We start from the raw sequence: 17,901 nt of genomic DNA, 5'->3' as shown, positions 1-17,901 counted from the left end.
TATTTTCAGTCAGTTCTAACCAAAATGGCTACTATCTCAACATTTTCCACGCAACCTAATCGCTAAAATATGATATTAAAATAAGGTGCTGGGAGTGAAAATTATGAATACAATGGAGGAGGGGTGCCTCAGATGAAAGAAATATTTATAGAGGTACCCTGAGGCAAAAAAGTTTGGGAACCCCTGCTCTTAACCTTACTACGAAATATAGAAGAGAAGTATGGAGTCCATTCAGAAGATGATGTAGAAGTTCAAGCGTTTATTTAGAGAGGCATAAAGAACAAGTCCAAGATGCAGCATACAGAAGCATCAGCCCTATAGAACCTCACCCTCCGAATACATGAAAGGTCGACCTAAAACAAAGTTTGACCCAAACTCGTTTCCCAACGGGTCTGTGGCCTTAAGCTAGATGCAGAATAGACCGAAATCGAATCTTTGCTTCTGGGGGTCCCTGGAACAAAACATTTTGCGATATAGGGATCCATCCGTGGAACAAAATATTTTGAGATGGGGGTCCGCGGCCAAAAACACATTTTGGGGGTCCTTAACCACTGATAGGCACATTCTAAAAATGTCTTCAAAATCCGAACAGTTTTCCTGAAAACTCTTATGTTGCTATCATTGTTTCTCAAAATGTGTCATGTCAATGGCAATTGAAGAAATGGCCCATATATGTGTGGCTGGTTCAGGTAGGGATCTCCACGGGTTTGTGTTGTGATGTCATGGGAACCACTCTAACAGAATCCCTTTTATGCCCATACAGTATATGGAGATCCCTGATGTCATCAATATTAAGCCCATATCTGGGAATGCTCATATATGGACATATTGTGTATATTGCATAGCGGTCGGATGTCTATGCTCAAATATGGGCATGCCCTCTTTTGTGCCCATATGGAGCTGACTGATATGTTTGCGGCTGATGCCATGATGACACATAGATTAGACAACTTATTATGGTCTCTATGACTCTAGTCATGTGATCAAGGCACATCTTTCAGATATGTCATATTCCATCCTGATAGGCTAAGATTGGCTTCTGTTCCAGTGAAACTAGTTTGACCATGTAACCTCACCCAAATTGGTACACCATATCTCTAATCATAATCATTTGATCAAGATGTATCTAGGCCTAGTGTTTTTCAGATTCCATTACGGTTGACTATGATTGGCTTCCCAAGTGGCTATGACATTTTTCAGGCCTTGTTATAGGCAATCCGGCCTGGTAGACCTCTGATCCGAAGGGCAAACTTTTAAAATGTTGTATTTATTTATTCCACCTACACATTTTTTTAATCGTGTTAATTTCAGAATAAAATGACATAAAAAAAGTATTTCGTATTTTAAAATACAGAAAATACTAGACCTGAAAGTATTTTGATACAAATTACATCTATTTTTTTTCCATCCCAGCCAAATACAAATTACAAAATACAAAAAATGATGGGCAGTATTTCAAATACATGCATTTCAAATACTGCCCATCTCTGGGGCCCTCCTTGAGTTCCTGGCCCCTGGGGGTCCCTAACACCATGGGGCCACCCTGCCAGCTTTTGCACACAAATGGCAGAGCATGTATCAAGTAAGGTGCACGTTGTTGCTGTCTTAATTGTTAGTTGGCCTATATATGTTTGTTGGCTACAATGTGGAACCCCTCTTTTAAGTGTTGTATGTATTCATAGGGGTGCAACTGTTTGTGTAGCCTCGGAAACCCAGGCTTTAAAGGGATATTCCACTTTCAACAGGGAAACACCTTATGGGCTTTTCTCCACATACACACCCATTGTAACTTCAAACTCCATTTTAAACATGATAGATTCATTAAAAACACCCATTGTTTTTTTTTCTGGTGACTCATACTACCCTCCTAATACGTGAGCAGGCCGTGTTTTATCCTTAACCTTTTTCATTTATTTGTAATAATTATTTGGGAAAATGGAAAAAATGAAATACAAAAAACATTTACATCAAATAGGCTATATTGAATCAAGCAAATTAAAATCTGTTCAGGGTGTTCATAAAAGTTTTTTTGAAAGTGAAATATCCCTTTAAACATTAGATTTTTAATCGATAATAAGAATTAGATTTGATTTGAATCAAATAATAGGATTTCAAAAATAGGCTACAAGCTCCCAATGTAACCTTGTGAGTGAGCTTGTAGATTGGCTAATAATTTCTATTCTTGCTTTTGCGTACAACAACTTATAAAATAGGGCTTGTGTCCAATCCCCCAAAAGTTTTTGATAATTCAATAACCCTTCAGAAAATAATGACAGTTGCTGCCATATATTAATTTATTACACAATTTTTATAACATGACTGTGATTCATTACATTTTGCCGCCCAATGGAATCGACCGACTACAAACCAAACGAACCAATCACAGCGCGGAGCGTCCCTCCCAGCCATGGGATGTGAATGAAGTGCAGTAGAGTTGACAGCTGATTCTCACAGGGCAGACAGTCACTCACTCACTCACTCACTGTGGGGCTGCCACTGCACTGCGATACAACAAAACAACACTTTAACTTCACAACAGCTCAATACAACAACGTTAACAACGAGTTGCTGGCAGGGAGAATTAACGTGTTTACCTCTTCAATGGACTGGGAGGAGTGTTGAGCTGATGCTGGACTGCTAAAGGGAAAGAAAAACTACTCCCACCTCATCACGTTTAAAAAAAAGTTGGATAATGATTCATGGGTGAATGTAACGGATCCATTTGTTGCTCTACGCATTAAAACAGGTAAGAGACATGCTAATAATGTCTTCTTGTTGGTGTTTTAATGTTTGTTTTCTTTGCAAAGGAAATGTGTTAAAAGAAAAAAGCCAATTCTTCCCATGAAGGACTTCTTTCCAATAGCCTTGGAAACTTTTTTGACAGTTTTTTTGCTTTGAACTAATAGCTGTATCTACTAGTTAATATACTGTTATTAAACAAGACACAATAGTAGTTTCCTCTCTCCTATACCTGTTTAAAACATTACATATGTATAATTCTAGCTCTTTCTGAAAGCTAAACGGTGAAGGTCTGACATGATACTGCTGACAGTGGTTTTGGGGCGGACCGTGGTATATTTTCCAGGGTTTAGTAACGCTTGCTGTCAGTGAGGTGGACATTAGAAGTGTTTTATGAATGGAACTCCTGACACAGTGATGGGAAAAGAAGATGAATGTCACTTTGTATTTGTAAATTAACCCAAGGTCATCATTGGTGTATCTCTGTCTTGTCCTATAAAGGCTGCACATGATACACTTTTGCACACAGCTTTGCTATACAATTCAGTGGTCCGGGGACCACCGGTGGTCCTCAAGGGAGTTCTGGGAGGTGGTCCCCAGCTAAATAATGGCGATTTGGTGACCAAATGGACCCTTATAGATATTTATAACTCTTAATTAGAGAATGTAGAAGAATTGATATTGTCATCAACGTTTTGCCTGTTATCTGTCCTATGGTACCACATCAATGTAGCATGGAATTGTGGACAGTCTGGACACAATCTTATCCAATGATAACAAGATGATTTGGGTCTGAGAGTCTAAATCTCATCAAATGGTGGTCCGTGGCTCATAATTTCAGAGCAGTGCTTCTCAAGCCCTTTTTATTTTCAAGGACCCCATTTGATTTGAAGACTTTTATTTTATCTGTCTGTTAAGACATGCTTTCATCCCTGATAATGTCATTTGGTCCAGAGTTCCTTCACTGTCCACAGTACTGGATTATACTGTATGTAGATGTAACATGTATCTATCTATCTGTTTGTCTATCTTTCTGTCTTTGTCCGTCTGTCTGTCTGTCTGTCTGCCTGCCTGTCTGACAGTCTGTCTGCCTGACTCTATCTTCCATGGGAACATTCTGCATTGTGACACGTTGTGAGCTTGTATATCTGCTATTTTTGACACAGAGAATTGGTGTAGACAAAAAACGGTCCAAGTACAAACAACTCGGTTAATTTAGCTGGGGACCACCTGGAACCCCCTCGAGGACCCCTGGGGGTCCCTGCCTGCCTGGACCCCACATTGAGAACCACTGTGTCAGAGGAGCTCAGGTTCAGGCACAGTGCAGCACCCCTAGATTTATTTTAGGGCTCTGTGATTTGCTCAAGGGCAGAGTTGGTGCAGGAAGGGGAGGGGAGTGGGGGAAATTACATGTACTACCAGCCACCAGGTTTTGGGAATACATTGACAAGCACATTGGAATACATTGCCTGCAAGCACCGGGAAGTGGAATCTATAGCGACCTTATCCAGTCACTGGTCAGCCTCGCTACGTGAAGATCAATCATTTGTTTCATCTGTGGTCAGTTGGTCATCCATGCCCTGCATTCCACTCAGGATGCTCTTGTAACGGTGGTGATCCGAACCTCCCCACCCGGATTCGTACCTGGGTCTCCTACGCGAAAGTCCAATATCTTAACCACTAGACCAAAGAGACATCTTTTTGGTCTGGTGGAGATACTAGACTTTTGAGGCTTCAAGGCTGGGGCTGCGACTTTCTCCGTCACACTCACCCCCCTTTGACCTCCTCCTATACGGGGAAGCCCGAATCCGGCTCACGGCAGCATTGTAACGGAGGTGATCCGAACCTCCCCACCCGGTTTCGTACCCGGGTCTCCCACGCCAAAGTCCAATATCTTAACCATTAGACCAAAGAGACATCTCTTTGGTCCGGGGGAGATACTAGACTTTTGAGGCTTCAAGGCTGGGGCTGCGACTCTCTCCGTCACACTCTGCACCATATTATGCTCCGTGATTATGACTGCAGTTACATAAACATTAGAGGATTGGTTCTCAAACCTTTCTCAAACATGTATGTTGGTTAGTTAACTGTTGATTGAGAAAACAATGCTGCAGATTAAGCTAATCATCATCTGCCCCCCCCATTTCCAAAAAGGACTTGGGGACCCCCTGGTGGTCCCGACCCACAGTTTGAGAACCACTGCATTATTAGAGGACCAGTTGAGACTATTCAGTTAACTAGTCTAAATCGGGAACCCATCGGTTGAATCTGTCTTTCTTGACAGATTGTACCGTTACTAACAAGTGTTATTAAGTTAGTAAGTGTTCTCAAACAGTTTGTTCAATGAGTCAGCAGTGCATGTCTCTCCATTGATGGCTGGGTAACGCTACATGACCTTCGGGTCATGTGTTGTAGCGTCAAGGCTGATTTATACCCATGCCTTTATGTTTGCCGCGGTCACAACTGAAACTAGTCATCATCATAACGCACTGCCCTGCGACATGCTGTGACTCTTCATCTTTTGACTTAGTATGAAAACCTGCAGATCATATCCGTCCCTCCGTCACAATCAACAAGGTCTGTGCATTTTTTTGGTCAAAGTTGATCCCATGCCAAAGCGACAGCGCTTGCCAAGCAGTCTGCCGTCACCCAGGCGGAAGCGAGGTCGCTGCTCGCCCTTAGGGCGTCTTACTAGTTTTATGGACCACTATAGAAACAAGCCTCGGATAGTAGCCTACAGGACAGGTCTATAATTCCAATATTTTCATCGTTTGAGGAACACCTAAATGGTTATTTTCCTCAAAGTATTCATGTGAATCAGTATACCTCTTCTACTTCTTTCGTAATGTTATTGTCAAATTGTGTAAATTACAGATTGCGTCTTTAAGCATCAAACAACTGCCTTCTTTTCTTATCATGCATAAAGCTCCGTCCATCAGCAGTAAAATCTGTTCCTCTTTCATTCAGCACCTGCATCATAGCTTCAGAATCAGATGTCTTCACATCCCTCTATGGTAGTGGAGGATTGTAAAGGCCTCAGCAAAGACAAACTGAGGTTTGCCAGTCAAGTCTTGTCATTTCAACAGTGATTGAAATGCCTTTCTGTGGTTCTGGTGCAATCATTTGTCTGGTTAAAACAAACCCTTTAGCAAGCATTTCAGTTCTTCTTTCTTCGCATGATAGTCTTATTTTACAGTTCTTTATTGAGCACAGTATGTTCTATTTTTATTTGAGCAAGTGGTTCACTTCTCTGATCAACCCACGGGAGGCCAGCCTGTCACAATTATTACAAAATCGAATTATTTGGCATAATCACAATTATTTCTTGCATAATTGTGATTATTGTCATAATCATTGCCATGTTGATAAATGTTAATATATTTTCAAACATTATTTATTTATAGCGGAAATAGCTGATCTACAAGCTAAAAAATGTGTGACACTCGCCTATTTCCACTATTCCGTTTTCTTTTTTTAAATAAATTATACTAAAGCCATGACAGAGATGTCATTTTTTATTCATAATGTTCCAATGTTCAACGAATGAAACACAATTACAATCGTTAATCACAATCACATGTCGATCAAACAAATGACAATTAATCGGACTGTAAAAATGTAATAATCGTGACTACCACACGGTATACGATACAGGGTGGAAAAAAAGTGCCAAATCTGAAATAGACACAGACGAACAAAGCCAACATTGTGGCTTTTAAGCATTGCCTACATACGTACATACATTTCTTTCTCTATTCAGCAGCACTACAGGCCTCTTTGGCTCTCTCCATTGAGGTACTTCTAGAACTGTGACTCGCCTTGTGTTGAAGCCAGTATCTGGCTATAGTTGAACCTCTGCCGGCCGTGACATGCCATTAAAATATCCCTTGTTGAACATTTCTCGTAACCGTAAGAATTATACTAATGTTTTCCACAGACAAAAAGAATAAAGCATTCATAAGTGCTGCTGTCGATTCACACCTGTCATGCAGAATAATAAATGTATTGTCCTCTAGAGCAGTGGTTCTCAAACCCTTTCATGTCAAAAGGACCCCCCAAATTGATATGTATTATTTGGCCACGGACTCTCATCTGGAAATGATTTGTGCCAGGGACCCCCAGAAGAGAACATAAAAAGATTTAAATGAACAGAATTATTCAAAAGTTTTCAAACATTTTTGATATTTATTTCAACCCATTTTTGACCCATTGTGGGGTGTGTAACCACACGATGAACACTAGCGTACCTACTCTGGGAGCAAACATTGGGCAAAAATAGCCCGTCTACAACAAGCTTGGTTTACTTTAGAGTGAGAACATTTGGGGAGCCTAGGTTAGTATACTGTAGTCTGCTGGGGGCATATCAATGATGTGTGTGTCTACATCAGATGAATGCTTTTCTGTATTGTACGTGTGATCAGTTCAGTGGCCTTGTGGTTAGAGTGTCCGTCCTGAGATTGGGAGGTCAGGGTTCGATCCCCGCCTGGGTCATACCAAAGAAGAATATAAAATCAAACCTCGGTTCGAAGTGGAGCGGTGAATTTGAGCAGCTGTACCCTATGTGAGTGAGTGAGTGAGTGTAAACTGTGCCTGTGAGTGAGTGGTGAGTGTGCCTGGCCTGCACAAAACAGCGCCCCTCCTTTAACTACTGTGTTGTGTGTGGCCACTCAAGGTATTGCCCAGGCTACGGACACGGCCAGCCAGCCAGCCAGCCACCCAGCCAGCCACCCAGCCACATACCCACGGATATACCTGTTCATTGGGAGCGCTTTCACCGCTCCAAAAACGAGCCAGTGCCCAGTGCCTCCCCTCAGCACCAAAGGTTGGATTGATAGTATGATGACCCTGCGACATACTAGCATCATGCCCAGGGAGTGTACATCAAGCCTGCTGCCTCACGCTACAGAAACAGGAGATAGGCTCTGCGCCACATGGCTCACTCTGCAAGGCTTACTTACCGTACTTTGTGAATGATGAAGCGAACACCCCACACTGTGATGATGGTCGATGGAGTATACATTGATCTCCAGTGTGTGTTGTTGGATTTGAGAGAGATTATAGTTTGGATGTTTTGTGCTGGATGTTGCCAGCTGACAGACTAGACGGCTTGGGACAATGTTGCTCAAAATAGACACATTTTGGTTTCATAATGGACTTTCATCAGTCACATTGTGACACTTTACAATAGCTACTGTCTGACTGCAAAATGAAACACATTGGTTCATTTGTGGTACGACCGCTCCGTGCGGGAGGATGCATGAAAACCAGTGGTTCTCAAACATTGTCATGTCAAGGACCCCCCCCATTAATAATTTGTATTTAGCCGTGGACCCCCTTCTGAAAATATTTTGTGCCAGGGACCCCCACACAAGATTTGTTTCATAAATGTATAAAATAAAATATTTCACTTTTTGAACTCCCAAGATTTTCGAAATAAATAGTAGATTTACAAGCTCACCGACGTGTCGCAAAAGTGATGCGTTGGTGAGCTTGTAGATCTGCTATTTTCAAATAGCCGATGTATATCGGGATAAAGCGTAGTTGCTGGGGTCCCCCAGTGTGAGTGATCATGTGGCCTAGTATAGTCACTTCTTTTGGGCTTGTTTGTGTTGACCTGGCCGCTTGTTTCTCTCCCCAAATGGCAACCCTGCTAGTGGTGACTGATGAAGTGCTCAGTGTGATTTGGACACAACAGGAGCTGCTCTGTGTCAGTTGAGGAGTGACAGTTTGACAGTTAGGTAGAGCTGTCCTCCTCCTCGGCTAAACACAACAACGTCAAGGACTTTGCCACTTAACGAGTATTTAACGACAAACAAGTGAAGATGGACAGGAAACAGGGAGAGAGAGATGGGGAAAGGCATATGGAAAAGATCGCTGGAAAGTTGGGAACTGGACTCGAACCCACAACGTGATGTCAAGCTACGTTAGAGCCAGCTGTCATCTGCTCAGTGGTGCGGGGGGCAAAAGTAGGCCATCAATTCATTTTGAAAATAGCTGATCTACGAGCTCACAATGCATTGCATTGCGCCGTGTCACGAGCTTGTAGATCTTTTAACATTAAGACAGGGTGTAAATAACGAAGTGGATGTTGAATTTGTGGCCAGTCTGTGATGTCAGTCATCTACAACATATCTATGACATCTATCTACATATCTACGTTCACTCTTCCAGTTTACTCTTCTCAAAGGCTCCAGGGACACTGCAGGTTCTAAATGTATAACACCGGGGGTGTTTCTGTCATGCTTTTCACTTGTAAAGAAGACACTCTCCTCTTCCCATCAGCAAGCAGTGCTCTTCAGTGCTCTCCTCTCTGCGTCCATAATTTTCTCTGAGTGCTTCGAGCAGAAAATAGTTTTGTAGAGGAGCACTGGTCATCAGTGACTCTTTGATCCTCCTGGCTGTGTCTGTCTGACAACCTGCTCATTTATGACCTGATGTTTACCGTAGTTAGAGCTACACTGTCTTGTTCCCATACCTTATTGCCTCTCCCAGTCTGAGTAGTTCTGGAGCAGCGGAGTGTGGCCCTGTCTTTCCCTAATGGGACAGGACTGATCGTGGGTAGCTAGCTACTGGGACGTAAAGTCAGGGTCTGATCACCCCGGCTGGGTCACCTGAGCGAGGGGTATGATGTTGCGAGACCCGAAACCGTTATGACCTTGGGCTACATCACTGAGGATATGTCTCAGGTGCATCCATGCAATGTTGTTTTTTTCCTGACCTATGTTTACCATAGTTAGAGCTACAGTTGTTCCAATACTGATACCAGTATTAGAAATTAGAATAGCTGCCGATATGCTGCCTAAAATTCTGTTATCGGTACCGGACAGTATTCCAGTCTATGGTATTCCCATACCATGCACTGTAATTTATCACCTGATGAGATTTCATTAACAGTGAAGAATTATTTTGTATTTTGAATGGTTCAGTTGACGTTGCACTACCGTTTTATACTTTTTACAGTACTAGTATTTAGTATTTACATTATTATTGTGCTAACTGCACTTAAACAATCGTTATAAATAGAATATTTATTTATTTTTTAGATCAGTGGTTCTCAAAATGTTTAATTTAAAGGACCCCCTTAACTCACACATAATGTTTGAGCGCATGCAGCCACAGTTCAGACGGCGCATGCATCAGTAAACGCTGTATGTGAGCGCTCTGGACGTGATATCCGAAGCGCTCCTCCACTCCACCTTGGCCTTAAAGCACTCTGCACCGCTTTCATCGGATATACGGCCCCCTAACTCTCAAGTTAATTAAGTCTCATCCAGGGGCTGTGATATTATGTTCTGTGGCGGGCGCTGCATATGAAATGCTGGCCAGAGAGACCCCAGATCACTGTCTGTCCAAGAAGTACACCTGTTGAATTATTGAGAGCCAGTATCTCCTGTCAGGGCTGATGGCGATATCTGACCCCGTTTGTGTGTCAGTTTTTGCACACGTTACACGAAGCACAACACGTCAGCACCGCGAGGAGCTCATTCGGCTCGATGATTCTTGCAGGTGGGATTTATGGCTCTTTGAAGTGAGCCGGATCTCTGCGATCCGTTCTTTTTCAAAGAGCCGTTCAAAATACTGTCTCATTTTTGTTACTTTTAGTTATTTTGTTACTTTCTAGATTTTGATTATAATTACAAATCACTTCAACCCTATATAGGCCTACATTTTGGCCATATACATTTCCGCCATTTGACAATATTAGCCGATCTACAAGCTCACAATGTATCACGTTGCGACACATTGTGAGCTTGTAGATCTGCTATTTTCAAATGATTTTTCCAAATGTTATTAATTGGAAAACCTGTGAAATGTGACGTTCTGCATATTGAGTACTTTCTACTCAATATGGGGCTAAATGTACTATAATCATATTTTTGTCTTAGGAATGCGACAAATAGGCCTACAATACATTATTGAACTCAAGTCTCCATGGCACGAGTAATTAATAGAAAAAACGTCATTTTGGGGGGTGAACTACTCAGTGCATTTTGATACCAATACTTTAGTGCTTTTACTCAAGTACATTTTAATTACACTTCTACTTGTGTATTTTGTACATTGTAGTAAAGAATGTTTGTACTTTTTACATGTAGTATTTTGAACGGCTCTTTGAAAAGGAACGGATCGCAGAGATCCCGCTCACTTCAAAGAGACATAAATCCCACCTGCGAGAATCATCAGCCGAATGAGCTCCTCGCGTCAGCACCAGGTCCAAACATACACATTCATGTCTAAACAACTAGACCCATCATATCAGGACTGTGATATCCATTGATCAGGCATCATCTATTTGCACTCACTATAAAACCAGAGGAGCTATACTCTAGGGTAAACTATTCTGTCTTCCTTTATTGTGAAATTGCTACATTAGTTTTCACAACAGTGATGAATCACGTATAGGGATGGGCATTTGAAGCATTTTTTGTAAACATGTAACCTTTGGAATGTGGGCAGTTAACCGCGGTTAACTGCATAGCAATAAATAAAGTTGCAGTCCTAATATGTGGGCAGTTCAAATAAGGCCTAAAACATGTATTGTAACATACATTAGGTCTACCGGTATATCTCATTCTGTATGGCTGTTTTCTTCTATCTTGAAATGATTATTCTTTTATCAATTTTTTTTTACATATTTAAATTAGTTAATACATTAATATTCTGTTACTAAGGCCTAGCCTAGCGGTCCGGGCACCTAGGCTCTAACGCAGCCTGAGAGCTCATCGCTGGTTCGATGTCCCGTTCCCAACGAATCTTTGCTGTGTGTCTCTCTCCATGTCTCTCTCCCTCTGTCCTGTCCATCTCCACTATGAAATATAGGCAGAAAAGCCACAAAAATAAAATAATAATATATAAATGTGTTATTTAGTCCTAAGCTGTTAGTGACACACATTTCTTTTAAATGGTTAACGGTTAACCATTTAACTGTTCCATCCCTACTAGAAGATAAATCAGACTGAGATGATATAATGTAGCAAAATAATCTGATATAAACTAACAAGCCGTGCTATGAATTATGACATGTTTAGTGCAGTGTTGCATCATGGCTAAAGTGAATTCTAGCTTGGGAAAGTAGCCTAGTATCAATTTATTCTCCTTTCTATGGCGTTGTGTAATCTTCCAGTGAGTTCTTGGCAGGTCAGAAGCATAGAAAGAACAGCAGCATTCCTCACATTCTGCTGTGAGCTTGCGATCAAACTGAATCCAAGTTACCACGGGCAGCAGGGACTGACTTCACTGACTGAACATGGAAATTATGAGAATGAGATGATGAGACTTGGTGATTGTGAATATACCATATACAGTATGTAAATACTATGCTCAATCACAACATAAACACTGGTGTATGGGCATGTCATAGTAGGTGAACATTCAATGAAAGTAGCAGATCTACAGGCTCAAAATGCGCTGCACCTTGACACGTCAGACTCAACAGTGAATGGAAGTATCTTAGTATAGATCAGTGGTTTTCAACCCGTTTCATATCAACACTAGTAGATTTTGAATTTCATGCTGTATTACCAATAGGAGAGATAACAGGCAAACGTTGATAAAAAAAAATGATCACAATTCTTCTGTCATTCTCTAATTGTGTAGACTTCTTGTAAATTAAGAATGCAGATGTTTAACTCTTGAGAGCCTGAATTGAAACCAAAATGGACCCGCAAGGTCTTTAACTCAAGAGTTAAAGATCTACGAGGGTCCATTTGGTTCTTACTACCAACTCTCCATCATTTAGCTGGGGACCACCTGGACCACTGGTGGTCCCCGGACCACTGGTTGAAAACCACCGGTATAGATAGATGGCAAGCTGTGTAACCCAGCTCACAGGTGGGATAAGGATTTAATAACCAACAGGATATCCTGGTTAAATTAAAACCAGAGGTTCTTGAACTTTCTTAATTTCAAGACCCCCCAGTTTGGAATGCATATGGCCATGATGGACCCCCAAAACACTCAGAGTGTGCAGTGTGCACTCAGAGTTATGGATGTGTAAGGATCCATTTGGTTCCTAACTATCAATAATTTAGCTGGGGAGTGGGGACCCCCTGGAACTCATTCAAGTACCCCTGGGGTCCCCCACTCTGAGAGCCACTGCCCTAAAGTACTTTGTGTAAGCTAAGGGTGGGGGGGGGACATTAATGTAAACCTGTAGCCCTGAGGTAATCGCCATATGAGTCAGCCATTTACATGGCCAGGTGACTGTCAAATCTTACAGATTTAATGTTCCCTAGGTGTCCCATGTCCCTGGTGACTGCTTGATGCACTCAGTCGTATATGTGTGGTACCCTGGATGCTGATATAATTGGCTGTGGGTTGGTGTTGTAGCCTCGCAGTGATATCAGTGTGGTGGACTGTCTGTGACCCGAGAAAACCTGTTGCGTGTCTAGTGTGTGTGTGTGTGTGTGTGTGTGTGTGTGTGTGTGTGTGTGTGTGTGTGTGTGTGTGTGTGTGTGTGTGTGTGTGTGTGTGTGTGTGTGTGTGTGTGTGTGTGTGTGTGTGTGTGTGTGTGTGTGTGTGTGTGTGTGTGTGTGTGTGTGTGTGTGTGTGTGTTCAATGTGCATTGGTAGACACAACAGAATTGCTGACCTACTAGTTACGGACATATAAGTTCATATGTTTCGTCGCCTACCAAAATCTATTTTTCAACTGCCATGTTCATGCACAATAATGAAAATGATGCCTTTTCAGATCATGTCACAGCTAATACACCAGATGTTGATGATGAGGACAGGAGATAAGTGACAATTTTGAAAGTGGCATGTACATTTGACCACAGTCTGGAAGAGGCATTCCTTACCACAGTGCTTAAATACCAAGGTCTTAAGGATGCTATCATACAGCTTGGTTACACATGTAAACTGCTTGTATTCATATTTGGAAGCCTCTGTAATGTCCATAAATCAGTTGTGAGAGGCCTGCAGATTGCAGGAATGCCCAAGCCAAGAGCTAAGACATTGGTAAAACTCTGTTCAGTCAGTGTCAGTGATAATTGGCAGAAGCAATATGGAGGTGGTGATGCTTCCTGTACCCATGATCTATACCATGAATTATTGTTGTTGAAGTTTGCATCTACCATTGTTTGTGTTCAAGATTTTCTTTTGCTAAATGTGAATGCTAATAAACATGTTAAATATGTGTTTTTCCCTTGGTCCATCCACAGTTTGCTGTTATAAGGGCATGCATTGCATTCATAGTGTCTTTTGATGATGTTCTCTCCAAGCAATTGGTTACAGGCACAGCACAGGTTCCCTAGAGGACAGAGATGCTTCAGACCAGTGTCGTTTTCAAACCTTTTTTTGTGCCCAGACCTCAGCGGGCAAGTCGAAATCCAAAGGCATACACCTGTATTCACAGTGACAATAGATTGTATTTACAAGCTCACAACAACGCGCCACGGTGTATTGGGTCCATTTGGTTGCATTTGTATACTGTTAGAGTTACAGACTTCACTTGTAAGGGTCAATGTAGGACCCCTTTGTCTTAAAGTAGCGGTTCTCAAACTATGGGTTGCCAGCCAAAGTGGGGTCGTGGGAGGGGTTAAAGTGGTTATTATAAATAAATAAATAAAATTCACAACTATTTGGCGACCCGCTAGGGTCCATTTGGTTCCATCAAGCATCCTCTCAGGGTCCTTGAAATGTAAAGGTTTGAGAACTTTTTTTAAGAAGCAGAGTGGTGCAGTGGGTTCACTGGGTTGGGAGTGCAGGGCGGATAGATTCTCTCACATGGAGGTTTTGCTGTGAGTTCATGTGTTTTGGTGAAAGTCTCACAGGAGAGAGAGAGAGAGAGACATGATGTGGTTACGTAACCTAGCGGCTCATATGAGAACTATTAGAGTCCTCCTGTCCTCCTCATGTTGTGTGTGTGAGGGTGCGGTGCTGGATCTTCATCATCCTCATCATCCTCATCGTCAGTCTTGCCAGATTTTGAGAGGAAAATACGCAACTGGGTCTATGAAAACAAAGCCACTATAAGACACGCGAGGGTCGGATATGTGAAGCTCTACAAGCTTGTAGATCCGCTAAGAAACCTTGGAAAAAAGTACAGGGCCAGGAGTCAGAAAATACTTTTAGATGGGGTGGTGGTCTGTGTACAAATACGGTACATATTAATTTTAGGTGTAATAATTAATAAGTAAACCTTGCCGAGCCATGAGGCCCATAGTGCAGGAGCCTATCTGCTGTTTCTGTAGTGTGAGGCAGCTTGGCATACAATACACCCCTAGACATGACACTAGTATGTCCAGGGACTTAACCCCCCAGTGCCAAGCAGGGGATTGCGTCTTTGGTATGACCCGGCCGGGTATCGAACCTCGACCTCCCAGGCTCAGGGCGGACAATCTAACCACAGGGCCACTGAGCTGATAAACAATTTTAGGTGTCCTTGCCATGAAAATGTTTGAGAATGTTTAAACAACATTTAGGAATCTATTTGGAAAGTCCAAATAAGCAACTATGCTTTTAGAAGGAAGAAAAAAATGCAACCCGTAACTACCAATATTTACATGCGACTGTACAGAAAAACAAGTCTGGGCACCTAGGCTCAATGCAGCCTGACAGAGTGTCGTGGGTTCGAGTCCCCATCCCGACAACCTTTGCTGCGTGTCTCAACCCCACCTCTCTCTCTCCCTCCTTCCCTGTCCATCTCCACTTCTATCAATAAAGGCAGAAAAGCTTATAATATGCAGACATGCCAACACCGATCTTCATCATCATCATCGTCATCATCTCCACCATGCAGGCTCCTCTGGGTTCTGTCTTAGGGAAACCCCCCTCCTCCCCCTCCTCCCTCTCCCCCCTCCCAAACACTTCCCCGTATCCTAGACGACGGAGGCGGGGTCAGCCTCTGAGCGCGGACTAGGTCAGCTGGGGATTGGTTCTCTCTCTCTCTCTCTCTCTCTCTCTCTCTCTCTCTCTCTCTCTCTCTCTCTCTCTCTCTCTCTCTGTGTGTGGAAATGTTTATACAAAAGAGCAGTGATGGAAGAAGAAGTAGGCTACTCACATTTATTTACTTTAAGTAAAAGTATCCTCACTACAATGTAAAAAAACAAAATACTCTGTTATAAGTAAATGTTTGTTATTCCAAAATGTACTTTCGGGATACTAGTAAAAGTTTAAAAGTATCACACTATGCTTAAATTACCTAAAAGGAAAAGTACCCACTATTACTCAGAATGTCCCATTTCACAAGTTATACCGATCTAGAAGCTCACAGCACGTCACAATGAGCTTGTAGATCGACTGTTTTCAAGTATATACTGTACACAGGTCGGAAGTGGTTACTGTATGTTTTATAATAATAATCTAAATCTACAAAGTTTTTAAACAATTGTAGTGGAGTAAAAAAGTACAATGTTTATCTCTGAGATGTAGTGGAGTAGAATTAAAAGTACTGAACAATGTAAATGCATCAGTGAAGTAAAAAAAGGTACGTATTTAAGTACAGTACTTGAGTACTTAGTTACTTCCCAGCCTCCTCTACAAAAGAGCTGCTACACCCTTTGTGAAGGACGTGTGAACCAACAGCATTAATATTCAATACATGAACGTAAGGGAGAGAGACTGGAATGAGACAACACTCTCTGTGTGTGTGTGTGTGTGTGTGTGTGTGTGTGTGTGTGTGTGAGTGAGTGAGTGAGTGTGTGTGTGTGTGTGTGTGTGTGTGTGTGTGTGTGTGTGTGTGTGTGTGTGTGTGTGTGTGTGTGTGTGTGTGTGTGTGTGTGTGTGTGTGTGTGTGTGTGTGTGTGTGTGTGTGTGTGTGTTCACTGTGCGCTAGTGTCGATTTCATCAACTAAAACTATCGTGACAAATGATCATAGAGTTGTCGACAACCTTTTTTTCACTGAAGAAACCGAATAAAACTAGAAAAAAATGAATCTATGATGCCTGAAACTGTCTAAATATATTGACAATCTGGGATTGACAATTAGGATTAGGCCTTTTTAGAGGTTTGAGTTTAGGTTTGGAGAGAGTTGTGTCTGATAAACTTACTCACTTGTACGCTGTGTCTTTTTGAACCCTGAAACAAGTGTGCTGGCTCTTGAGCGCTCACATTTGGAGAACATTTCCTCAGACAGAGTGAGCAATGCATGACCACATGTCACAAGTATTGAACAGCAAGGGAAATCCAACAAATCAAGGACAATTTGTTGTTGGTCTGAGGATGGTTAGTTAGTCGCCTGTTTTTCCTGCCTTTCTATTTTTTTCTTTGTTCAGCATTTCAGCTTCATTCTAGAGAGAAAGACATGCAAAGAGAGAGACAGACAGACAGACAGACAGACAGAGAGAGAGAGAGAGAGAGAGAGGGGGGGTAACCGGTAGAGTCGCTAGGATTAAATGACTTTCTTTCTATTGATTACCAAGGCCATGGAGACTTGGGTTAAATAATATATTTTTGTATATGTTGCATAATTGCCTAAGACAAAAATTGGATTATTGTAAATTTACCTCCATTGATTCCGGATGGTCCTCATCCAAAGTAAATGGGGGTCTATTTATTGTAATTAGGAATGCGCCAAAAAACAAAAAGATATTATTGAACTCAAGTCTCCATGGCGTGAGTAATCAATAGAAACATTTTCTTTTGGGGGATGAACTACTCCTTTAAGCATATCTTTCTGAGGTTAAGATTAGGAATAGCGTTAGGTTTTGACACCGTTTTACTGAGGTTAAGGTTAGGAATAATAAGGTTAGGTTTAACCGTTTAGGCATAGTTTACAGAGGTCTATAAGGATATTAAGGATCGCAATGGAATATAACAAATAAGCCTTGCCTTACCCGAGTTTCCTTTTAGTTGACATTGTATCAGTGAACTATGCTGTCATGAAACTGTACCTTTTGTTATCGAAAACCTCTAATAAATACCTCAATCAATCAATCAATTAATCAATCAATCAATCAAAAGGCATAAACCATCAGCCCAGGCGAGTGTGTTTTCCTGCGACTCTTCTGTTATTCAAAGAGAGAGACATGCAGAGAGAGAGAGAGAGAGACAGAGACCGACAGAGAAAGAGAGACAGAGAGAAAGAGACAGAGAGAGGTTGCCATGCAGCAAAGGGCCTCTGGTTGTATTTGAAGCGGGGCCAGCAGTGAGACTACAGCATTATTTATGTGGTATTCAGTCCTAACACGCGTCAGCCACCTGGGGCTTTTCTTTAAG

At 41.9% G+C, this 17,901-nt stretch overlaps 1 protein-coding gene across 1 annotated transcript in view; it reads left to right on the top strand.

Moving 5' to 3' along the window:
- Positions 1-2,589: 2,589 nt before the first annotated feature.
- LOC308302865 (dynamin-binding protein-like) overlaps positions 2,590-17,901 on the top strand; it is a gene marked incomplete at its 3' end in the record, with an annotated part of 53,122 nt that continues 37,810 nt past the window's right edge. Inside the window, exon 1 of the mRNA XM_080747182.1 lies at positions 2,590-2,746. The remainder of the gene's footprint in view (positions 2,747-17,901) is intronic.

The sequence above is a fragment of the Nannobrachium achirus genome (assembly GCF_963921795.1).
Source record: "Nannobrachium achirus genome assembly, chromosome: 18".
Lineage (NCBI taxonomy): Eukaryota > Metazoa > Chordata > Actinopteri > Myctophiformes > Myctophidae > Nannobrachium > Nannobrachium achirus.
Note: the sequence above shows the minus strand (reverse complement) of the source record. Positions and strands in the feature narration are given on the sequence as shown.